Genomic DNA, 27,064 nt, shown 5'->3' with positions numbered 1-27,064 from the left:
TGCTGTTGGTCCGCCAGAATCATGTGCTCAACTAGATTTTCCACCCCCATACCAAACTTGATCAAGGTTTTGAGATCATCGCCTCTGGGAGAAGGAATTTCGCGCATCCGCCTCAGAAGTGAAAGGATGATAACTTCTGGCCTTCCGTAGAGTCTTTGCAGTGTAGTCATAACGTGAGGGACTGACTCCGGTATCAGCAAACGGCTGCGAACACTTTCCAAAGCATGACCGCGAAGGCACCGTTGAAGTCTTGCCAAATTCTCGGCATCATTGTATCCGCACGCTTCAGTAGAATTCCGGAAGGAGCTGAAGAACAGCGGCCAATCCTGCGGATCTCCAGTGAATACGGGTAGCTCTCGTGGTATGACTTGACGAGCGGCTAGTTGTTCGGCTGTAGGTCCTGCTGCGCATCGTGGACGAACTGGATTAGGAACATTCTGCTGCACTGGCACTGACTGATCGTTCTGGATCCCCGACGCGAACGGCTGCTCAGGCCCCGGTGGTAGCTCTGGCGCCATCGAAGTTGGTACTTGGTACTGCTGATGCCCCGACGGTGGCAAAGGCCCCGATGAGCTCGGCGCAGGGAATTGTTGTTGCTCCGGCTGCAGCAAGTACTCCACTGAATGTCGGTAACCACCAGAATGTTGATAACCACATGACATGGGTTTTGTGTTTTGCCCTTGATTCAAAACTGTCGACTGCTCACGTCTGTTATCCCTCAGAAATTCTGGATGTTGTGGTTGGCGATACAGGTTAGTTCCCTGCTGTTGAGAACTCCGGACCGTCCCCTGATGTGGGACCGATGACCATGTATTGGGTACGAAATGCTGGGTTTGTTCCATCGGTGGCTGCTGCTCGATTGGAATCGTACACAAACTTGGATCGGTTGGTAATCTCGGTGGAGGCAATGTTGGTTTCCCCATAAAACTTTCGTATCCGACTGGTTGGTTCACCGACTGTTTCCACTGGGTACGTTGGTCAAGGCGTGGCTGCTGCATTGACGACTGCAGATTCGATCTTGTATACTGCTTGTGCCCCGACGATGGCAGAAGCACCGACGAATTCGGCTCGATGACTTGCTTGTGCCCCGACGGTGGCAGAAACACCGACGCGTTTGATTCGATACCCAGCTTTTGCCCCGACGATGGCAGAAGCACCGATTGATTCACTTCGAAAAACTGCTCGTGCCCCGACGGTGGCAGAAGCACCGACGAGTTTGACATTGTTTGTCGGATGTTCCCTGGCGGCAGCACAGGGGCCGACGTATTGGGCCCGGGGGGAGGCTCGCGTTCTTGCGGCGATGCATGTGGGTGAGGAGGTTGGGAGAACTGGCCCTGACTAACAATGTGTAGACCTACTGACTCACTCTGACTTTCATTCCTACCCATAGCCCCTATCTGACTGGTTTGATGATCTGATATTGGTACTACGAGCGATTGTTTTGGTGTGCTAGTTTGCACAACCTCAACTATAGGTGGCAATCCTACCTTTAAATTAGTATTACTTCTCACCTGGTTCGCCGCTGCAAACAAACCTGTACTGGTGGGTGTACCGAAGTATACTTGCGTACCATTCATGTACGACATCGTATCTGCGACGCTCGTCAACGAAGAAGCAACTGGCTCCGACTGTGTACCTATAATGGGCTGGGTCTCTCTCTGCGTCTGCACTGACATCCTGATGTTGTTGGTGGCGGTAGGGTTTTCCGAACCAGTTCGATCGCCATCAGTCGCATTAACTGTCGATACGATAGCTTCCGGAAACGAAACATCCACCTGGGATCCGGTGGGAACTGGAACTGCATCTTCCTGCTGATTTACGACGTTGTTTGTCGACGTTTGTACCGGCACTTGATTCCCGGTCGGTTCACTGAAAACTCCTTCCTGCTGCAATACTGCACTCTCGCACGTTGACGCAATAACTGCTTCTCCCGGCTGGGACGAACCTATGGCTTCGGCAACGTCACTTCCTGTAGGGGTTTTTCTTGTCGAGCCGAGCTGACTTCCAGACTGGTTTCGTTCTACAGTATCCGTGTGTGTACGAGTGGCAACAGCGTTTGTCGACGTGGTAGTTTGTTGACCCTCTGTCTGACTTGCTGCTCCAATCCACCTACTTGTGTTCTCACGGATAATCCTAGAGCTTACTCTGCTCCTCACGCTGCGATTCTCTTCTTCTTCACATAGTTGAGCTTCGAGCGCATCGAAACGTTGCTTCCCAAAATCAGCTTCTACCTGTCGTCGCAATCGCTGAAACTTTTCAGCATCCTCCAGCTCCTTCAACCGATTTTCCCGTTCCGACTCCAGCTGCTGCAACCGCAGCGTCAATCGCGCTGCACTGAAACTACTTCCAGACGTCGTGCGGGAACGTCTACTGCTTCGGTGTGAAGAAACGGTGATGACATCTTCATTTTCGACGCACTTCCTGCAGGTGAAACTTCGATCAACATCGGCAATCGAATCACCCACTTCTGCGCACGAAAAGTGCGCATATCCGTCGCACTTGTCACACTGAACCAAGTTGTCGACGTTGTCCGGCCGATCGCACATCATGCAGTGGTTTTCCGGATTCATCTTTCCGGATCTCTAGTCACGCAGCGAAAACAACCTCAACTCACCAAATCAATGGCAAAATCTTTGAAGATTTGTTCGGGAGAAAACTTTCGTAGCGGGATGAGAAAGAAACACCTCTCTGTTAGCAGGTTACTCAACGCAGCTTCAAAGCTGAAAATTTATTTCGGGGTTAGCTTGGGTCAAATCGTTTAAAGAAACTTACATTTTGGTGCCTTTATAAATTCTTCCACGCTAAATTTCTCCAACAATCCTTCGTGCAAATCACTGCTATCAAAATAGTTTAATTAAATATAAGTATTTCATCTTCCACTAATTCAATTACCTTTGTTGACTACAAACTACAAAGCCGTTTTATTAATATTAATTGAAACAAAGTAATGAACGCACTAACTCTTTCCACTAAATTCAATAGATTTTTCTGTATTGTCTACTTTCCTTTCTCTTTTCCTTTCACCTGACAGTTCCCATGACAGTTCAGCATGACAGCTGCGGTTAACGCTCGTCCACACATTCGTAACGGGTGTAACCGGGACTCACTTGGTAGCCGGCGGCGACTGCCCTGTGAGTTCGCCAACAGCCACCATGAGTTTGTTAAAGAGTATGTTTTGAATATCTGTCAAGGTCATTAAGGTTTTCTCCAGGACGCTAGAAAAAGCAAAAAATCTCGAATTATATGATTGATCGCGATTGGAAAAATTTGAGCAAGATATTCTTCCAATCAGTATTCGCTTTTTTTTATTATCTATTGAATAATACAAAAATTCCGTGCGTTTTGTGCACGTAAATGCATAATTTTTTCATCAGATGCGTTTCCGTGATGGGAAAAGTGGTTTCCCTAACACAGTCGCCGAATATTGATACCAAGCACTGAGCATGCCAGATGGCACCGATCTTTATGTCTTTTGGTTCAAATTTTAAGCCCCTCCTATTAAGAGCATTATGCCAAAAAATAACCTTGCCGAATTCTCTTAAAAGCAGGGGCTTAAAATATGTATCAAAAAGTATAAACGTAGGTACCGTCTGGTAGGCTCATATTATGTGAGTGATGTGTTTTCCCTAATAGGGCTCTAATGTTGACCTATGGATCTAAGATTGCACCCATCGCTAAAAATCTGCTATTTTCAATTTTATCTAGATGAACGCGTCATTGGGACGGTACTAATGGATATTCTTGGTAACCATTGAAATTTTAGTTGATTGCTGAATTTATGTATGGGCCCAAATTAGGGGAATTTGGGTCGACATTACATCCATTTCCCCTACATATTTCATTTCCGCACTGCTATCATTTCCAAAAACAACGAGGAAAAATTTCCACAGTATTGTTCTTAACTAGCTTCGAACCCATCGGTCCTTTTCAGGACCACAAATGACTAATAAAAGAGAAAACTAAAGAGTAAGAGCTTGAATCCAAGACATATAGTCCAGGATTGGCTTGTTCTACATGGACATCGACAAAGCACCTTAAAAACAGAACTCTCAAATTGCTTCCGAATTTCAACCTATCGAAATTTTTCACTAATAACGAGTTAAGAAATCAATTTAATATTTACTATACTTTTGCTGTGACATCATAGCTACCTTTCGTAATCCTACGTCAAATCTACGGTCGTGTCTTTGATACAACCTCTTACTTTTTCTTTTTTTATCAATGTACACACTTAATCTAGCTCGGTAAAATCTCCAACAGTCGATTACCTCGGCATTTACTTTTGCTGATATCTCTTCAAAATATCTGTTTGTTAGCTGATATCTCAGTAAAATGGTATTTGTTAGCTGAGTCTTGGCAAATGTTTTACTGAATCTCAGCAAAATATGTTGCAAAACTGCTCGGCTGTTGGAATGTCGGCAAAAAAAAAATTAAGTGTGTAGGAGCAATGCTGGTTTGAATTATCAAATCATCATTGGGGTTGCATTGAACCTGTTGATATTCAAAAAACAATTAAATTCATAAATGTGCCCTACTCAATAAAACCGGTTTGATTTGCCTCCTGATAGATTTTGGTACACATTTAATTTTTTCTACCGAGCTCGGCTGTGCAAATCTCGGCAAAAAAAGTTTCAATAAGATCTCAGCAAAAGTGACATTTGATTGCTGAGCCTTGGCTAATGCTTAGATGAATCTCAGCAAACAAATGAAATGTTTGCTGAGATCTCATAAAACTTTGTTTGGCGAGATTTGCACTGCCGAGCTCGATAGAAAAAACTAAGTGTGTAGGAATTAAAGATGCGGACCACTTTCCTGACGACACCACAAACATGTGGCCGATGGGTTCAGGGCACTCAATATGCCCAGCAGTTATCATATTTTCAAAGTCCCTTTGATTTTAACATCAAAATCGCATCTGCGTTTAACATTTCGAGTTATAGAATCAATATCAGTTCTCAAGTTATTATCCACGAGAATTTTAACCAGAATCTTGATTTTAGAACTCTGGGATTTTGAAATTTTTCAAAATTTGACATCTTATATATTTTACTCAGTTGCAGAATCAAAGAATAAAAATAGGGGAAAAGGCTCTAATGTTGGCCATTTCCTTGCACTTCAAGTCGGAAATTTGCTTCTTGTTTTTCATATCTTGGGAGGTTTCGAAATTATTGAAAAAAGTCGCAAAATCTTAAGCTTGTTTGTTCTTGTCCCAGAATAACAGTCCAACATTGATAGGAATTCCATAGGACATGGGACTGTTTTGGGACTGTATTTTTGTTTTCATTCGAACTGTATTTTTATACATTTTTTTTTTGTATGGAAAAACGTTTCGAATGAAAACGAAAATATGGATGATTATTTAAAGTTCTAGATTTGTTACACAATTCCTTAGTTCAATCTTTTGCGTATCGAAATTCAATAGCCTTCAGCATAAATATAATTGAAAATTTGAATGATTTTGTTACTCAGTCGAGCAGTTTTGGATCAACCTGCTACCAGCGATTTTAAGAAAACGAAGCAATAAACTCCAGATTTTTTAAGCTGAGCATGAACGAGACCCTATTTTCTCGAGGTTCTAAAATAGAAAAATATCAAAATATGTTTCCACGGCAAAGTTCGAGTGGTAAGAAGCGTCATTTTAAACTGTTCGAATGATTTGAAGCATTAAACCAATCTGAGGCTTTGACATCTTTTGAAATCTCGAACTGTAAAAAATACCTTAAATTTTAAACAAGAAAAAAATCGTTTTGTTAAAAATTTATAATTAAACGTAAGAGAATAAAACAATTGAAGTCCAAAATTAAATGGATACCTAAAATTGCCTTTGAATCGTTGCTACAGGACTTGAAGCATTTGTTTATAAGTTTCATAAGCATTAACAATTTAAATAGTGGGATACAATTCACTTCAACTCTGTTATGGAATAAAATGTAAATAATTTATCGCAAAATAAAATTTGTAGAACATGTATGCAGTTTCGTTTAAGAATCTTGTAATAATTGTGATGTCTTTAGCTGAATTGAAAATAAATGAAAATAAAGATTCAACAATTTCAATTTGCGAATGTTAGGATGCGTACCCCAGACTGAGAGCCACAGGTACACAATCTTTAGCATTTACTTAATTAGGAGTTGTAACTTTCTTTTACCTAACAGCTTCAAAAATAATGATAAATAGAAAAGAGTGTTTCAATATCATCGAATAAATTATAAGTAGCCTTTTTGCAGTGCATAAAAATGCATGACAGTTATGGGGTGAAACCCAAACCATCCGCCAGGTCACCATGTCACCGAGTCACGCTACGCTCGAAATGCAAACTTGAGCCACAATTTCCCTACAAACAAACCGAAACAGACGCGAGAGAGTACGTAGAGGCAGCAAAGCCCCCATCCCACCACGTGTGGCTCTCTCGTATTTTTCGCGTAATTTCATCGTGAATGGCTGCCACCCCCGAGCAGACCAGGCCAGACCGTCCGTCTGGAGCACCTCTAAGTAGTACTCACGGACAGCTGGAAGTAAATGATGCGCATGTGCATTAACGGCGCAAGTTGCCGTTGCTGTCTGGTCTGGGCACTCAGAGAAATCCGAAATCGCGAGCGAGAAATCGTGTACCCAGGACCGCGACGCCGTTGCCACCAAGCAGAGTCGCGTCAAATCAGTCCAGTTTGGAACGTGAGTCGCGACGGTCGAATTTCCGGGAAAACGTACTTCTTTTGCGTGTTTTGTGTCGTGAGAAGATAGATTTAATTTTACAGTGCATTCGTGTGTATGTGTGCGTGTTTATGTCCGGTGTTAAGGTGCTCGCTCGGTCGTTCTCCCCGCTCTTGACTTGTGGTTCTGTTACTTGGGAGCTGCCCCTGCCACCATTGAGCTCACCGTCTGGTGCCATCATCCGCGCGCGTGAAACTTCTTCTGGACGGGACGAGGTCAAAGGGGACCGCTGGGTAACATCTCTCGGTCGGTTGTAGCGCGTGTCCAGAGAGCGGAACAAGAAGAGACTTGAAGAAGTGTTTTTAGTTTTGGAGGCAGTGCGATCACGGATCCAGCGTGAGAGAGAGAGAGAGAGAGTGAAGCTGTGTTGTGTTGACGTGTATGTGCATTGCTAACTGGTATCTTGTTTTTACCCCATTCTGTTCTGTGCTGTTTGAAGAACATTTGACACAATCTCCGCAGCTATTTACGATAATCTTTTTCTGTCCACATATGCGACGAGTGTTTGTTTTGTGCTGTGCTTTGCGTTTGTGTAAGAAACACATCACCGATATTTTGAGTGCGATGAAAACTTTTCTTTTGAAGTTAAACAACATGCGTTTTCCGGTGGGCAGCGTTTGACAGATGCTGCAATCTCATAGAAGGTGGATGCTGTAGCGGACAGTAGTACCCATACTAGTGTGATTGTTTTGCTTTTGGTTGAGAGAATCATTGTCCTTGGCATTATCAATGGTGCTTTAGCCACAAGTTTGAGGACACATTTTAAGTAATGTAGAAAATTGGCTTCCGTTTCCTGTTCTTGCCTCCAGCAGTGCGTAAGTTTACAAAAGAAAAAAAAAAAACGCTGAATACTTTGACGAAGGTCCGACTATGTGTGAAATAAGCCATATTTAGGAGTTAGTTGCTAATGGAGAGAAAAGTGACAAATTATTGGACTAGAGAACAATGTTCAGGAAAGGGGATTTCTGGCGAATATAAATTTACTAGACCGAGCAAATGGAATGGATTTTACTAAAATTGAAATGTAATCAAACAGAATTTTCATGTTTCCAGACATGAAACCAATAAAATGTTTGCAATGTGTCGACACATACATTCTATGCTTTAACATCAATTAGATTTTTGGTCGCACATGCTTTTCGTAGTACTCACGAATTTCATGGGATTTCACTGTGCCTTTAGTTTACATGAGGCCAGTGAATGTTATTATGAATATATGGAAATTTACTATAAAGTATGTGTGCTTCTGTTGTAAAATGTAGCACTATATTCTGTTGTAAAATTTAGCGTTGTATTAAATTCAAAATTATCAAATTTAATTTTCCCTGGCCTCAGTGAGAAAAGCGATTATGTTCCGCGCAGTAGTCTACTAAGGTGTGAAATGTGCAATATTAGGAGATGTAATCCTAAGTAACAATTTAAGTTTTATCATCGTCTTGTAGTCCATATTTTAGACTTGAAGAATGCTTTAAAACCTTGATAAAACTTGCAATATTACTTTGGATATAGGCTTACACTGCTATGTTATACTTATCGCTATAAGATAGCTATGAGGGGTATGAGGCATCTATTTTTTTTACCGTTTACCGCTTGGCTTACCAAAAATGTCAGTAATAATAGTCCAGTAGGATCCACCTTGCGGTTAGTTATCAGTCAAAACTTCTTAACTTGCTGAATGGCATCGGAAGTGACTGATTTTCATCAAATTTGATTAACATACTTCTATATATTTTTACTTATTGTTCAAATGTTAATTCAAAACTATATTGTTACTGAACCTGATCCCCTCAAAAGTGCAATAATGCTAATTAAACAGCGCTCTGACATTGTATCGTCTTGGTGTTTTCAGCGCGCTCATTCATTTTGAACCAAGAAATCAGTACCGTAAACTGGGGGCAAATTAATCACTTAATAATGAAAATACAAAAATAAATTTCTTCATTAAGGGGTTACGCCACCCTAGAATACAGAAAAATGCACCAACTTCATTATTTTTTTTTGTTATTTAATAAATTCACATACTAAATTAACTTATATGGGCTTATAGTACACATAATTAGGGGTGCTTACAGTATTTTTTCATAAGGGGAAACCATGTGTGGCAGTTGGCAGCACTGCGAGTTCCTGGCACTGCTTCCCGTGTAGTGTTACGCGGCCCACACTTTCTTCGTCGTAAATATGAACCTAGAACAAAAACGAGTGGTTTTTCATATTTTATATAAGAATACCTAGAGAAGTACATACGGAGATGAAAACATTTTGAATTTTACGCAAATGGGACTTGTTTTTGCAAAAAATCAGTTTTTTCGCCTGAAATTTGTTTCTAAAATTGTTTACCACAATTGCATTTTTTAACAATTGAAAAGTTTGTATGTACTTCTCTAGATAATTAATCAGAGAATGCAATCGTCAAAGTCTAGATCAAATTGAGTCAAAATTGCAGATGCTATCGTGTGGGAAGCGGAGAGAAATGTTGTATCGAAAAAAAACACGGTTGAAGTTTGAGGTACAGATTCAGGTGCGTGATGCAAAGTTTTGTAATTTCGCTTATAACTTTCGGAATTTTAATTTGTTGGACATGGAACCAATTGTCCCTTATTTCCCTTCAGAGTACCTTTTCATGTAAAAAAATCGATTTTTTGAAAATCCTAGGGTGGCGTAACCCCTTAAATGAATCCAAATCAGATACTAAAATTGTTGTGCACAAATGTTCACAAATTGTTGTGCATGAATGTTCAGCACAAATTACAAAAAACAAAGATTTCTTAAAATGTTAGTTTTGCATTTAGGCAATTTCTTTAAAAATCAACTCTGGATGCAAGCATATCACCATTCGATTGCATACTGAATGCTGCTATTGAACGTCAGCTAAACATAATTGAAATTCATGTTGTAAAATATACTTTATTGTAATGAGAAACTCATCAAAGTAATCATTGGAGCCTCATGATGAAATGCATGTCTCTTGATATATATCACCGAACATTTTCTACGTGACAACTAAAAACGCAAACCATAATGATAAATTTCTCCACGGTGATCAGTTTGCCCTCGGATTATGGTAAATAATTTAATTTGTTTTTATCAAAACAATGAGACATATGGTTTGGATAGAAATTTTTTCAAATATAAATACTTGCTTTATATACTTTTTTATGATTGTACAACTTTTCACCGAAAACCAGTATCCCGAAAACAGTTCCCCGAAAATACGGTTCCCAGTTCCTTTAATGATAGCATTCCCCGAAAGCATTAGAGTTCCCCGAAAAAGTTAAGATTTTCAAAGGGATATCTGTAGATCGGATTTCTAGGCGTTTTTTTAAAGCCAATATTGTTTCTGGGGTAAAATGTATCCCACAGTCAATGTGGCGTTAAAAATACCGTTTGCAGTAATGCTGAAGGATAAATCTGTGAAAATTATTTGTGAATGTATTCAAAATTGGTAAAAAAAAATCATTTTGCCCCAAGGGAACATTTTAATTCATTAATTAATTTATCTTTATTAGGGAGGCTTTCAGCCTTGGGCTGGTTCGCCTCCAATAGGGAACATTTTACCCCATGTACCCTTACAATGAATTCTGCTAAAAAAAAAAAAAAAAAAAAATCCCGTAAAGTGACACGAATATGAAGAAAGAAGAGTGGCTAAAAAAATGCATTGTACTAAGGGTTACCATATTTCCTCATTCAGACCACATTCCGTCTATATCACTGAATCTATGATAGAAGTGAAATGACGTTAATTAATTCTAAAATAAATAAATAACTGCAGTATCATCTTCAAAGTAACATGTTTTTTTATTTTATAATAAAACTATATACACATATTGCACATATTTTTGGTAATCCGTAACTTGTCCGGGGATGAGAATTGAACTCGTGTCCTCAAGCGTGAAATGCATGGATGGTTTTTACTACGTCGGACCCTTTGCCGAAAATAAGAAATGTTTTGTTGTTAATTAACGAAACTGTAAAGTGATATATTTTCGAGGAAATGGTATATCCGGGAATTTTTATTTTTCAGGGAATCGATCCATTCGAGGAATAACATTTCGGGGGAAAAATTTGTGGTGATAGTCTTTTCGGGGAAAGTCTTTTAACGATTGAGGCGTACCTGATGATAATTCAGGAAAAATAATCACGCAAAATTTTTAAGTAATTTGAGGTGAAAAACAAAGAAAAAAGTTTTTAATAAGTAAATAACATATATTTAACATATTTTTGAATACTGCTTAGCAAAAAGCTTGTATAAAATGTGAAATTATTTATCTGGACACTTAAAAATAAGAAAAAAAAAACATTGCTTGTGGTCAAGTAAATGACTAGTTTTTAGATGTTTTTTTGCAAATAAAACAATTTTTAAAGTTTCAAAAAATTATAATGTTTAAAAAATTGTTCAAAGGTCGTTATTTTATGTTTTTGTGGATTTGTAAGAGTTCAACTTGATTATATCACAGAAACTTGCAGTTTTAGGCATATAAATAAAAAAATATTCAAAAAATATTAGGGAAGGTAATGTTTCATTTGTCATTAACTTTGTATTGGATTTTTAACAAAAACCTACTTGAAATATTCACCGTGAAAATGAATTATTTTTTCCTAGAACTTTGTCTTAGACGTCATCATGATTGGAAGTGTCATTTTCGAATTTAAGATTTCAATATCAAATACGCCATTGAACAATTCCACGCCAAATCTGAAAACTTCACCTGTTCGAAATTACGTCTGAGTCAATGTTGTAAAAAAAATAATGTTTTTCTGTGCAAAACATGGGGTCCATTAAAGGATTGTTTACATTCTTTGGTAAACCGTAGGTATAGAATAAATTCATATTTAAAATAAGAATTCAGACATATTGAATTATTGAAATATTGATTAAGAAAATATTTACTAAGCACTTGTGGGATGTTTTGTGCAACACATACAACTCATTTCTACAATAAGTTGATTATATTATTATTGGAAGATTGCAGGAAACAAATCATTATAGATGTTACCACCGCATGATGATGGCTTAGTAAATTCATGAAAATGTGCCAAACCTGTAAAGCATCCTTCAAACACAAAATTCCAATTGTGTTTATTGGAAGACACCCTCAATGCAACATAACACTTATTATGTAAACAAAAATAAATTTCTTAAATTTGCTACTATGATATCACTATGAAAACCATCAAGTATCATATTTTCCATAGATATTTCGAAGTATTCAAATGTTTGCATACGCACCGTTATTATGAACTTTTATTGAATATTAGCGTCCTCTACAACCATCCCTCCAGTATTAACAACAAGATAAAAACTGTCCTAGAATTTTCACTATATCTGATCTGAGTTAAAGTCTAGCGTATATCCTGATGAATGTGGGCGTCTTAGTGGAATACCTGTATAATGAGAGATAGAAGGATTAGTAATTTGGAATTAAATGGAAATTACTAATCCTTCTCTCTCCCATTATCTAGCGTATACTTTTGTTCTAACACGTCACGTTTTTTAAGTACCGCTCTCCTTATGATGCCGTACCGCCCTACAGGCTTGTACGAGATCAGCTTGCTCCTACGCGTACTGAAGACACCGCCTAAGTATTAAAAAATACAGAAATGTGGTGTAAAACATCGTGATAGCGTTTTGAAATGTTCTAGACAAATGATATTAGATACTCTTGCACAACAATAATTTCAAATGCCAAATTTATGACCAAAATTGATATTAATAGCCCAATGCACAATATAGTCAAACATGGTTAGGGGTGATGCACATATTATGTCACGATATAAGGAGAGGGGGGAGGTTATGATTTTGTGACAAGCAATGCATTAGGTACAGGAAAAACGTCACGAACGGGGGGAAGGGGGTTAATTTTTCCTTAATTTAGCGTGGATCGGCCCTTAGATTGTTTTGATCGAGAAAAAAAAATTCAGTTTTCCGCACAGTCTTATTTACCAAGCAAATCACAGAACCACACCGCAAGAATATTAGTTAAGTACAGACGCAGCAGTCCAACTACCATAACATTTGTTGTAAGAAACATATGCAGAAGATTTAATAAATCCATCCTTACACTGTAAGAGACATTTGTTTTGCGCGTACGCTATTCTGCCAACAGTTTCCCTGTGAAAATCTTTTTTTTTCAGCATTTAGCTGGTTCGTCTCTTGTGAAAATCTTATTTTTCCGTAATTGACCAAATTTTCCCGAGAATCATCTGTATCCATCATAGCAATTCTCGCTTCCGAATGGAGGAGGTGACGAAAGATCGTAATATTTTCACTGCAAGACCCTAATTGGCAAATCAAAGTTGGCTCCCGTGGATAATAGCAGAACTACTATGAAAGTGATGATGGTTTCAAAATTTTCAACGGGGAGGTATACGAGTGCAATCTTAAAATGCTTATTTTGCAAATGGATTTTATTTAAATCTGGTTGCTGCTAAAGTGGTAAAAAACTTAAATCTATGTATGCATCTAAAAATCTGAAAAGATTTTTTATTTATATATTTAATGACTATTGAGTAGCCCTTACGTTTTCTACTAATATCTACTATAATAAAATCTACCAACCAGATTTTATTAAAATAATTTGTTCGCAATGCAAATAGATTTTAAGATTGCACTCGTATACCTCACCGTGAAAAATTTTGAAATCATCATCACTTTCATAGTTGTTCTATTCTCCACGAGTGCCAACTTTGATTTGCCAATATGAATAGATGCTTTGAGTCTTACTCGGGAAGTTAATGTCCACTGACAACATTTAGACCAATTTTCCTAGCCTACTACCACTGCGAAGCAATACGCATGTGTGTTGGCCAAATTGCTTCTACACTGTATTTTGACACTCGCTCCCGGAGGCAGGCAACCCAGCATCCAACCTTCTCCTTGGTGAAACATATTCTCATTTCATCTCCCTGTCGGTGTCACCATCGTTTTTGTCGTTATTATTATTGAAGAGCGTGTAAAGAGAATGTCTATCGCTTTTGCTCTCGTCCCTGAAATGCACAGCGACGGCCCGAGAAGTAGTGGGATTTGTTTTTATTTTCAATTCGATGGCATTGCTGTACGTGTGCGAGAATCCTAATTAGATGACAGATTGACAGTGGATTCAACCGGTGATGACACATGTGTGTACATGTGATCGGCAAGTGAATCGATGGACAAGGAATTCAAGGATACGGGAATTCCACGCCTCAATTCGTTGTGTAACAATTTTCGTGCAATTTTCTCTCATTTCCTGGAAGTCGACGACCTTTGCTAGTCGCTACTAGGCATATAGCATCGAACGTGGCCCAAGCGGAAGACCTCGTTGTTAGACCTAATGTTTCTCGCATGTAGGTGCTTAAAACTAAATGTCACGTTTTTTTTTGCAGGTCTACGTTGCATGAAGAGAAGGACTCATCCATCAAATTGAAAATCGATCAGCTGACATTACGGATGTTTGCTTATTAGGGGAAGAGAGATAGCGTGTGTATGGTGTATAATAAAAGTAAGCCTTTATAAACTAATTAGAAGCCCATTATAACTGATACTATGATATTCACGATCGGAAGAGGTGTAGAACGAAACACTAACTGAAGAGTGCAACTCATCGTGAAATCATTACATCTAAAAGCTATTAAATTTCGTTGGAAACGACGCGTGCATAATTATCACACATAACTCATAAATCAAAATTAAAATAGTTCGTTGTTTTTTGTTTTTCGCACGATTTGAAAATTGGTAGCGTGTAAGTTCAGCTGAATGAAATCGTCCAAAGAGAAAAACTAAAGGAGTAAAAATTGACCTAATAATTCGTTTCAACTCTTCGTTCGTTGGTCGACTTCACCGTACGCAGAAGAAACTAGCCCGGAAGATCGGTGCAGAAGAAAGCTAGTCAACTAGTAGTTGCTCCAGTGTATCATCGGTGTTAGTTAGTGCTGGAGCTGCTTTCGAAGAGTGTCATCCCAATCGAGCAGAAGAAAGCGAAGGTATAAATGATTATAATTATCACCATTGAGGTGCGAAGAATCGAGGAAGGAAATGGTGGAAAATAAATAAAATATTAAGGAAAACAAAAATTAAATGTGTCAACACCGACTAATCTCTATTGCAGCGCGACATTAGTGCCGGTTCAGTCAAACAGTGCGAAGATTGAGTGAGTGTATGCTGGTTGCGTGATTTCAAGCGACTGATCATTTGGTGCAAGCGTAGGAAGAGCGTGTTTAAAAGTGTTGTTCGGCAACAGTGTTGTTATTGTTGTTCGCTGGCGTCATCGTCGTTGGTTTGGCGAGAGCTTTAATGCAAGTATCTGAATAAGTCTGCGTAGGGGAAGAGAGCTGATAAAACCGATAATCATGTGTCTGTGACGATTTTCCAGCCAAGTGAAACTTTAGATATTCCCGCGTCTTCGGAGCAATTGTATGTAAGTCGAATCAGCCAGCGAGCAAAAGAGTGAAATTAGTGTGGGTGAAGCAGTTAACTTAAGTGTGGTGAATGGTTAACGACATCACTGTCGCCCCGGATTTTCAACTACACGCTGGATTTTAGTAACGGAGTCAGTGGCCTTTCCCGGCAGAAACGTGTGAGTTTTACACCGATATACGCGGCATCTATTTTGGAAGTAAGTGAAATCGATTTGATTGCCATTGATTGCTTTATTATGATGACGCATTTGTGTACGGTTAATTTTATCATTAGTGTTTTTTTAGAGGAGGTTTAATATGACATACAGTCTTATCAATTTGTCTAAGTCCAAGATTTTGAGAACTTCGCCCAATGATTCCATTGGGAATCCCAAAACAACAACAAATCCTAGAGTCAGACACTTGATGTTTAATAACTCTCTACTGATCAAGCGGGAATTTTGGCGGGATGAATTTAAAAACTGAGCCGTTCCAGGCAAAGCGAAAAATAAATAGAAGTTTCAAATCAAACTTCTCCGATTTGCATGACATTTTGCATAATTGTTTGTTATGAGCAATGATTCACATTTTTGCTAAAATTCGGCCATTTAGGATCTTGTAAAATTTTCAAAATGACGTCTTTGAAATTGTTCGTACAAGTGTAGCACGGAAACAGCTCTTATTATTTTTTATCTAGTTTCTAGTAAAGAAAATTTAAATCCATTTTTTCAAATATACACGGTAAAAATTGATCAGTTGTTTTGAGTGCAAAATTCAAACAGTGTTATTACATTAAATGTCAAAAAATTACCTTGTTCATTTTATTTAATTTGTTTTTTTTTGTTAATTTATAATAGCTTATTGAATAATACGAACTTTTCAAATGTTGAATCACTGGACACTTTTGGTCAGATTTTTAACTTTTTGTTTATGCAATGAAATCAATATTTGAGATATTTTCAATTCTTTTTCCGAGCGATAATATCAAAATTTGTATTTTCCATAGGTATTTATATTAACAAAAATCAAAGATATTGCACAAGGATTTTTTTTATTATTTTAAATTTAAAACACTTATATTGGATATTACTCAAATCTACTTTATATTTTATAACGCGAATAATTATTTCATGAAACTTGATCATTCCCTACAATTTTGTCTCAGACGTTATTTCGATTAGAAGTGACGTATTAGTGTTATGATTTATAGAAAAATGTCGAAGACGCCATTTAGAAAAGTTTAGCAAGATTTTTAGCGCAAATATGACTATTGTGAACATCCCAACTGGTACCAACTGAATGGTCGACAACTGACAGAAACAGATCATGGGAAAAGGGTAAAATGATAAAAGCCATCAAGAGGAATTGGTGTGATAAAATATCGAAAACTACTTTCTAAATTTATTAGCTAAATTCATGCTTGATGGAGCCTCGCTCGCGAGTTTGAAATGAGCCGAGCGTAGCATTTTTCTGAGGAGTAGAATGCATACTGCCAAATCATTCCACAGAGCTTAAGAGCTTGTGAGCGAAGGGGGATAAAATGAGAGTGAGGTTTGCTGCCATTCATGTTCATGTTTTCTACCACACGCTCTTACTCTCACTCTGGGTGAACTCCGAGCTTCTTGCGTCGAACAAAAAAGTCACCCGGAGTCTCAAAAAGCGCACCTCACTTCAAATCGTCCTCTCGCTGAAGTTCACTCTCCCTCTCTCTCTCGAGGAGTTTTTGTTTACTTCTTCCTTATTCCTGCCGCCACTCACTCGAGGTAAGCGCTGGCTAACTCGCAGAACAAGAGTGTTTTAAAACCTCCAATGAGTTTGAGGAGTTTTCAGCAAGCCTGGCTTGAAAAAACTTACATTTGTTATCCTACATAAGCAGTGAGTTAAAAAATCAGCTTTTTCTTATTAAGTGCTAATTTACATGAATGTTATTATTCTTTAAATTATTAAAGTAAGGTGTTTCGCTCTGAGCTCCTTATTCTCGTAACCACTTCGAAACTTTATGTGCACAAATATTAGCTTCCTCGAAGCGTACCACGTGGCGGCCATTTGTGGACGCTACAAGGAATCACCTTAAGTTGATTTTGATCAGCATCGCTTTCACTTGAATTCAGGATTTCCTAAGTCTAGTAAAAAAAAGATTATATTTCGGGTTGAAACACAACGATCATTACATCAGTTTTTGAAAGAACGCGGTAAAGAGCATTTTTTGAGTATTTTCTTGAGTATTGTAAAACGGGGTAACATTGATAGTTTTTTTAAGTATACAGATAAAAATTCTGAATATTAATTGTGATGTAAATATTCATTCACGTAGACTTGTATTTCATTTCACGCAACTGAGCAACTTGCAAACAATGTTGCTTACAAAGATGGGCTTTTGTATAAAACATTTGCTACATTGTATGAAATGTGTTAGAACTTTACAACATGTATAATGTAAACGTATATGATATGTGACGCTCCATTTATGTGCATCATATTGAACAGAAATTTACACTATTTTTTCGAACTGTGTATATTCTAAATACTTTTTACAGCAAGGAATATTTTTCAAATTTTATTTCTTTTAAAACAAGTACTGAGGATCCCAGAGTCAATTCGTTATTAATATATCAAATAATGAAATTATTAAATTTACACTATATTTTTAGTCTTTTGACCGAACATCAGTATATTGATTTAGGGTTACTTTGATAATGCTCGATGCATGTAGAAAAAATGCGTAAATTTCAAATAGCTTAGTTCAAGAAATATGAAACTTTGATTGAGTACATAATCAGAAACATCATAAGCAATAAGTAGACATCATTAAATTTGTGATGGCTGTATCGGAAATGCATTTCATAAGTGATGGTTTTAATGCTTTTTCATACAGGTGAAAAACAAGAAAATTGTTTTTTTTTATGTTTGTCAAATATGTAACACATACTATATAAAAACTATTTACCATATCAACGGCAATACCTTAAGCTTCAATATGGAACCAATGTTTTCAATTCGGAAAAAAGTGCTGAGTATGAGTATAATCATTGTATTCTACTATCAAAGTTACCCGCATTATCAAAGATACCCCGTTTTACGGTACTTTGGAAAGGGTCAGCGGTAATCAAAAAGCTTCCGATACCCTACAATAGAGTATTTTCGGAACGTATAACCCGAGTAGTAACCAGAAATATATATATTTTTTCCTTGATTTGTTTTCCGTACTGAGTACCAATGCTACCGACGCCAAAAAGACAGCTCCCTTACCTGGAACCTACATATCAACCCATCAACTCATGGACCGGGGACCAACGTCTTTATTTCCCTTCGTGGTGAAAGGCGTGATCAGAGATGTAATGCCACTCAGACTCTACACCACCGGCGCCCCTTTCCAGGAATCTTTGACCGTCATCATTTTGGAATCAAAGATGATGACTTTCGTTAAAAAAAACGGTCTAATACCTAACAATATGGGATGCATTTTTGGAATGTTGAAGACAAGCACTGGTTGGAAATCTAATTATGGTGACATTTAAGAATCCAAGATGGCACCTTCTGGTTTTCGATAAACTCTCAAATACCTTACAGTATGGCTAGTTTATGTATAGAAAAAGGCAAAAATGCGAAAATTTTACGTGACCCTATTTACTCATTTATGAATTTATTTATTTCGTCTACCAACGTAGACCGGAGCTAACCAAACCTTACCTACTTTGCAGAAACTAGTCTAAGCTTAAAAACAAAGAAGTTGATAGGGTGTCCCGGTTAGCCAACTTCCCCCCTATATGCAGTTAAAAATAGGATAAAATAAAGTTAAAAAGTGCTATAACTTTGCAAGGAATGCACATAGCCACATACTATAATCATGAAAAACATGTACGCACAAAGTACATCATTGTACTAACGTTGTACTCTTTTAAGCTATTACCTCAAATTATACTTTTTGCAGTACTAGCTGCGTGTACAGTATCCTCCACTCCGGCTCTCGTTAATCGAGAGACATTTAAAGTTTCTTAAGACGCATGATTTTTGTTTTACTATAATGAATTCATACTAAATTATATTTAAAACATCACAATAGTCTAATTGGTTTTACATGCGTTTAAACAATAATATATCTCTATTTTTTCGTAGTTGTGCTCTTTCAAATACTGACTTGAATTTTATTGTGTATTTGCACCATTCTTTAAAGATCAAAACCTTCGTTACTATCGCGTGATCGATTTACTTTATTTGGTAACAATGGACATTTGAACAAGTTCTAAAAGTTACTAGAAGATAACTTTCCCGAGAAATTTTTAACAAAAGATCTAAATTCTAAATTTTTCAGATACACTGGAGTCGCTTTTTAACGCGGGGGATACGTGCCGCGTAAAAAAAAACCGCGTAAAAAAAAACTTCAGAGATTTTGATTTTTCACATGCTTAAACATTTTTTATAAATCGGATTTTAATGCCATTCGTTATTATAGCATGCTATGGTCCATATAGACATATTTTAAAAATTTCTGTATTTACACCAAAAATTGAAACGGATAATGTGATTGGAATCAACTCGATAGGTCGTATTGTTGTCGAGAAATCGTTAAAAACGTACCGCGTAAATTGCGACTCAGCGGCACTAACTGCGTAAAAAAAAACCGTGTAAAAAAAACAACTTAAAAAAAACCGCGTAAAAAGCGACTCCAGAGTACACCCTAATTCAATTCTGTAAAATTACTCTAAAATGAGAACGTTAAGAGATAATTAGCTAAAATATTTATTTGACAACTTTGTAAAAAAATATGAGTATTTTTTCTCTAACATAAGAAAATAAGTTTTTAAAGATCAATTCGTTTGAAGATCACCCTAATGTTTAAAACCACTAAAAGAAGGAACTTTTTAAGCACAAAAACTTCACCCAACTCACCAAATGTATTAAAATTAAAAGAAAAGTTCAAGGACTGCTTTCCTGCCGAATTCCCATCCCATCGGTCCACTGTGCAATGGGATAATTTTGGAACAAGGATAACATCTAGAGGCCAATTATCGACGTCAGATTCCATTTTCTAGTTTTGTAGATATTAAATTAGGGAATACAATAACACTCCGATTTTTAGAACATTTTAGAAGTTTTTCAGAAACCGAAAATAGCGACTTCCAAACTGGTGTCAGATATCGATTTGCGCCGGTCTCTGCACATCTTCCTCATTTCGAGAACACTTATATTGTTGGAAATCTAAGGGTTTTTTAAGACCTGGAACTCACCATCTCAAAATTGTATTGGATACCGATTTTCGATCTATGCGTCTTCGATGTTCGGAAAATATAAATATTGATACCTGATTGCTTTTAGGAAACCGAAAGTTGCCCTGATTCCACAATGGCTTCGGACGTCTATTTATGACTTTGGGATTGGGATGTTGTTTTTAAAAACATTGACCATAGCTAAAATAGTCACATAATCTATACCTATTTTCTGCTTCTGCTGTTAAAGGTTTGAAACAACCCAAAACTAGATAACTTAAAAAATGTATAACTCAAAAACGAAAAATAAAAACACATCGCTATTTTTTTGATATGTTGTGTATAAATTTTCACGGAAAAATATAATCACATAATGCGCCCTCTGTCTACAAACAATGAAAACCATAAAAAAAATACATTCAATGTGTTTCAATACATAATCCCTATTTTTTAATATCTTTATATGTTTCATAAAAAGTATATTTTGGACCACCCTCACATGGAAATGGTCCTCCTAATGACAAAAAAAAAAGTACGGGCCAAATATTTTGCGATAAGGAACAAAACTACCAATTTTTATTAAATTCTGAGAACCAGTATATCGTTTTGCTATGGAATGGCATTAGGTGAAAACCACTCACTGATAATTTCAGCTCATTCGGATGTTACACGAGCTGGCGCTTTTGATTAAAATTTATATGGGGATATTGGTTGAAATGTATGGATACATAATATCCTTTCAGTCTTTCGTGCATAGAACTGCTTCAGTAAACCCGATTAAACTCAAAATTTCTTAATCTATAAGAAACAAATTTGTTGAACACAGCATCAAGATTCAAGCTAGAATTATGGAGATATTCATTCTTAAATTTATATGTGCATTTTGATCGTATATTGCAACAAAATACAGGCAGCTTATGCAACGAATCATCTAGATCACCACTAAAAAAATAAAAGTTCATATTTTCCACAGGCCAACATCCAGACTCGTGTCAGTAGGTGAGATGCCCACAACCGGAATGTTCAGCTATTTTTGACGTAACACGGACTGGTGCTTTTGGTTTAATGTTTATATTACAGATTTGGTTGTAATTTTCATATACAAAATGCTCATATACATTCAAAAGCGTATATCTCAATAAAACTAACCGGATTCATAATACAGTCTTCAGCGAAGTTGTCACTCATTGTTTAAACAACAAGTTTGGAAAATCTGATTCAAATGGAGAATAATAAAACTTTTTTTTACGATAGATAGAGTCTAGGAGTCCCATTTTTTCATGTAAATTCAAACAAAAAGCGCCAGCTCATCCTCCAACCAAATGAGCTAAAACTTTCAGAGATTGGTTTTCTCACCTAAACGTACAAATCTAGAGGTTGGCCCGAGGAAAATTAGATATTTTATTGTTACGGGCCAGTCTATTATACATGTACTAATACCATACCAGTCAGGCTAAGACCTGGGTGTCCTATACTGTACATAGAAGTCATCACAATTCTACTTGATCCATGGCTGTACGTCGCCAGCCTCGTAGACTGCTAAGGCTCCACATGTACTCTTTACGACGATTTTTCATGGTAGGTACGACCCGTGCTAAAAAAGGTCGAGGGTATGAGAGTTAAATTCAGGATTCTCCTCCTTATTCCCTTTAATATTATAAAAGCCTATACATTATCTGCATATATTTACTAAAGAATTCTTTACTAAAGAGAAATTTAATGCGAAACAAATCAGAAATTCCGTAAACATACTTATGAAATTAACATCACAATTGTTTTTGTATTGCCGATAACTCTCGCAAAAAATGCCATAATTTCAATCCATTTCTCTTTAAAATTATCTTATAATATTTCCCAGTATTCCATTGAGGTTTACTTCAGAATGTTCAAGGTATTTTCTTGAAAATTGCATTAGAATTGTCTTCAGCAGTTTCACGGTAGCCTCCTAAATAAGTGTACCAGTTGTGGCTATATGGTATCATTGTGGTGTGATCCAATTTTGGCCTGTGAGCAAAACTGGAACACACCGTAATAGGAACGTATAGCCATAACTGGCACACCTGTCCTACTTATCTAAACAAAGATAAGACCTACAAAATTTTGTTTACGTATTGAGCTGTACAAAAGCTCTTAAACTTCTTAAAGACTTATAACATACATAAAAAATCACTTCTACACTGAAACGAAAAATGATATTAAAAATAACAATTATCAAAAATCTCGTTTCGGAAAATCCTGGATTTGTTTTACAATAATTTAAAAGTCATCCATGCATTGAAAAATTCACTAACAACAATTATTCGATCAGGATTTGTTTCATCAGGTAATGTAATTTATTTCACATATATCACGTTTTTTAATTGAATGGTTCATTTGACAATGTGTATTTATCATTGATTTTTTGAACCGCATTAATCCAAATATATTACCAATGATTTGTAAAACATCGTTGGCGAATGTTTATGAAGATTATTTGTTTTTACACACAATAAAGCATTTTGAGATTTAGTTTTACGTAGAACTGGTTTGACAGCTATTTGTGTAACAGAACTCGCAGGTTGGTTCTTAATAACTCAGTTTCTAGTGTATTAGGGCTTCTTTTATTTATACTGCATATCAATGATATAGAACGCATGTAACGATCTTTATACCGATGATGTAGTATAATAGATAGATTAACAAATAGAAGATGTCATTGTTAAATGTCCTTATGCTGCATGCTGTAATGAGGATTATGATTAGATTTTCTTTAGCGGAGGGAATGCTAACAAATATTTGTGGTTATCTCCAACGGCCTTTTAACTCTTTTGTCGCTGTTTAAGCAATAGAAATCATTTGAAGAAATTGTGCGTAGATAAAATCAGTTCATCCTTTTGAAAATCTAATTTAAATCTATTCATTAAATTAACTTGATGTTCTGAGGCATAACATATCTGATCACGCCTTCCTTTGGATGGGAAGTAAAGCCGTTGGTCCCCGGTTCATGGGTTTGATGGGTCGATAGGTAGGGTCCAGGTGTGGGAACTGCCTCCCTGGCGTCGGTAGCATTGGTGCTCAGGAAAATAAATAAATAAATTAACTTATAGATCAATCATAAAGCTAACTTCTTTATAGAGGTGAACAGCGACAGCGGATCCATCGTCATCATCAACATTTGAAAATACGATTTTTTTTTCACACCTTAATTGGCCACTTATTGTATCATTTATTGGTGTTTCAGCATTCAATTTCTAATTGTACTGTTATTAAAAGTTTATCACCAAAGATAAAGAGCGCGGTATTCTTAGGTTGTCTGAGGCTTTGAAAATTTTTGTTTGAGCAGAATTATTTATTTTATTTGGACTGAATTAAGGCAAACATTGACCACATGAAACGTATCTGCATAACTTTACAAAAAAAAAAAACTAAGAATCAACAGTCAGAGTACCATGCCTGCAAATTGCGTGTCGTTGCTATAACATAGTTCGACTGAGATTTAATATTAAATTAGTAGACATAGTGTCATATATCAACTTTAAACGAAGACAATATATGAAGATGACTTCCAAATCTTAAGCATTTTTATATAAATGCCGAAATTCAGTCAAAATCTCACTATCTATTCCTAAAAGGTAAACCTCAAAACAAATTTAATAGCAAAGATGCTAACCTCAAAAAGTTTGCGTATTTGCTCATTTTTTATACAGTGGTTGATCTTGACTTATAGCTCAATTAATTAATTAATTAACTAACTTCATGCATCAAATGGCCAAAAAAGTAGTTTTGCTGATATTCAACTTTTCATAAGTGAACAACTGTAAAGAAGAAAACATATTCCAATTTAAGGTCGATACACGTATTTTTAGGGGTTTGGCCAACTTTTATATCGAGATCTACCAGTGTGCGTTGTCACTAGATTTATGCGCCGTGGAATGGGTGGCTCTCCCAGTACCCAGTGGTGGATCACTCTTTTGGGGATTTTTAATTACTTTTTATTATAGAATTCCAAGTAAAATCCAGTCATGTTATCAGTTATACCTCGTAAAATAGATAGTTTAATGCTATTAATCTCCCTATCAAAATTCAAAATCAATACACCGCAGAGCCACACTCTGTGTTTTCACTGAAAGTGCACTCAAGAGTGCTCTCAAGAGCGCTCTCAAGTGCACCTTTAGTGATAACACAAAGTGTGGCTCTGCGGTTCGGAAATTTTGATTTTTTATACGGAGATTAATAGTTTTAAACTATCTATTTCAAGATGGGTTAACTGAAAATTCAATTGGATTTAACGTAAGCATTCTATATTGAAAAGTCATGAAAAAGTACCAAAGAGCGATCTACACCGTAGATGGTAGGCAGTACCTTCCTTTAGATTAGACCAAGAGTTTGTTAATCCTCCTTGAGCATAGTCCAGGTCTCGTGACTGTAGAGAACTACCGATCTAATCAGCATCTAACCTAGCCCACTAGTCCCACTCTACCATATAGATGCTAAAGATTTATGTATTCAAGTGGAAAAATATGTTTCTTTTATCTTTTCAATCTTTTGTTCCCATGCATATTTCTTTGATAATAATTGCGATTTTTTTAAAAATTAATCACATGAAACATCTCAGTCGCAATTTTAAATTTATCCCACATTTACATGCATTCGTGTTGAAGGTGATAATTTGACAATTATCAATCGTGAAATGCATTTGCCTTCATTGCCAGCTTCTCTGTTTCATACACGATGGATTGTAAATCGTCTTTGCGTAACATTTGCGTAACCTGCATTTTTAAGCGAGTAACGCATAATTGAGCGAAGAAACCAAATCCAACCAAAAGCTCACATCCACCAGTTCAGCAGTAAGACAGGCAGGCAGCACAAAAACGTACCCTCTCAACCTGCTAAGGCACCGTGGTACCAGAAATCAATTTTTGATTTCTAAAACCAAAATAACAACCCGAAAAATAATTTTCCTTCATCATCTTAATTGCGCACTTTTCTTCCTCCCTCCCATCATCCTGCAAATCAAAAGTTTCACGCTCGTCGTCGTCTATGAAAGCAAAAGTAAATCACACTGCTATAGCCAATGAGGCACGTCGCTTCAATCTTTCTTTCTACGCCCTCCAAAGTGGCGTCGTGGACCTTTGTCAGAGTCCAACAATAGTGTACTCCCAGAGCAATTGCTCCATATACATCTTATAACAAACGCTAAAAGCCTCACGAAACTGATGATGCCGATGAAAAGCTTTCCCTTCTCGCCTCATCACACAGAAAACATCAGGGCGTCGTCGTTTTCGTCGCTGGCACTGTTGGACGTACGGCTGGTGTATGAAAATTGATCCCATGGTCATAGTACCTTCCAACATCAGCTGGTCAAAGACTCATCTGTCGATCCGTGGCCCCGACTATGTAGCGGAGAGTAGGAAATTCGAAACAAGTGGAGCACAGCTCGGCACGAATCAATTAAATGGATAACCTTTGTAAACTGTCGATTTCGTTCATGGAAAGTATATTTTCGTTGAGCGACCTCATTCAGTTATACGTGCTAACGTACATTTTCTCCTGGCAGATTTTTTTTTATGTTTTGGCAGGAAAGTTCTGTGTGGATTTCGCATAGAGATTTATCAAATTTCTAGTTTTGTCTTGATATGACATAAAAATAGTAAATGTTAGTTAACTCAATGCATCAGGTTGAGGGTCTATTCAGATTGAAAATTGTTTCTAAAGCGTTGGGGTATAAACTCGTTAATCTCGGCCCATATGGTGATGGGTTTAGTTGGTACCAGATGCGGAAACCGCCTCCTTGGCACTCGATTACCGCCGGTAATTAATTACCAAGAGGCAATCGACACTCGTTGGTAATTGTCTCTCGATTGCGGAACAGAGACCGAAAAAAAAAATGCTTTCATCTGATAACTTAACCAAGCCATAAATTCATTGTGAAGATGGTTTCCTGACACACATTTTATATGTTTGAGGGGCACTTATAATTAAACTAAATATTGGGGACGGGCCTGCTCAAGAAACATTGCAAGTTTTAACGAGGTTTTAAAGCATTCTACAAGTCTAAATCATAGTCTGTGGAGTCCTCATAAATTGTTACTTTACTGGTGCACAGTGGAGAGAGTCATAGCAAAACTTGAAAAACATTCTGAAATACAATGAAAATTACCAACAAGGGTTTTCTACGATCAATGTCAATACTAAGAACCAGTTTTAGCCAAATTGGCTGAATATGGAAATGGTACCGGAACCGGTACTCACTAGAAAGGTGTCAAAATCTATTTCGAGTGAAAAATTCGTCCTTCAACATTTGAATTGTCATAATTTGTTTAAAAAGCTAGCCTACAAAGCCTATTTTTCAACCATACATATTTTGTTGACGGTTTGTGCTGTTTATCAGACTTCATATTAAAATTCATTCGAGGCCTCCCTTAGCTCCCAAGATTTGATGAATGAGTTAAACTCACAGATTTTGACTAAGTTGAAAATTGCATTGTGTTCCTATCAGGGCTGTGAAATCGGTTCAAAATTGATCGACTTTGACTCCGACTCCTTGTGTAAGTACTTAAGAAAATATCATGAAAACCATCACAACTTATAACAATACTGAATTAACTTCACTACACTTCAACAATCAACTTCACTTCACTCTACGGTATTCGTCAGAATTCTTGAATAAATCGATCGCGTTTTTTTTTCAATTAAATTGTCACAACTGATAATGATATTAAATATTTTATTTACAAAATAGCTTACAACTTTCTAAGAAATGACAGAATTAATAATAAATTGGACCCATTTAA

At 36.9% G+C, this 27,064-nt stretch overlaps 1 protein-coding gene across 12 annotated transcripts in view; it reads left to right on the top strand.

The window, feature by feature from the left end:
- Positions 1–6,676: 6,676 nt before the first annotated feature.
- LOC135701740 (mucin-2) overlaps positions 6,677–27,064 on the top strand; it is a 426,987-nt gene continuing 406,599 nt past the window's right edge. For 5 of the 12 annotated variants that reach the window (XM_065222645.1, XM_065222643.1, XM_065222644.1 and 2 more), the window contains exons 1-2: positions 6,677–7,109; positions 14,074–15,302. The gene's annotated coding sequence lies outside the window, so the exon portion shown is untranslated. Of the gene's footprint in view, positions 7,271–13,459; positions 14,012–14,073; positions 15,303–27,064 lie in introns of those variants that run through there. The other 7 variants (XM_065222640.1, XM_065222638.1, XM_065222637.1 and 4 more) reach the window with 7 other exon arrangements.

The sequence above is a fragment of the Ochlerotatus camptorhynchus genome, unplaced genomic scaffold (genome assembly GCF_037179485.1).
Source record: "Ochlerotatus camptorhynchus isolate MF236.1 unplaced genomic scaffold, CSIRO-AGI_Acam_v1.1 ptg000176l, whole genome shotgun sequence".
Lineage (NCBI taxonomy): Eukaryota > Metazoa > Arthropoda > Insecta > Diptera > Culicidae > Ochlerotatus > Ochlerotatus camptorhynchus.
The sequence above is the reverse complement of the archived record's forward strand: the minus strand, read 5'-3'. Positions and strand labels throughout refer to the sequence as shown.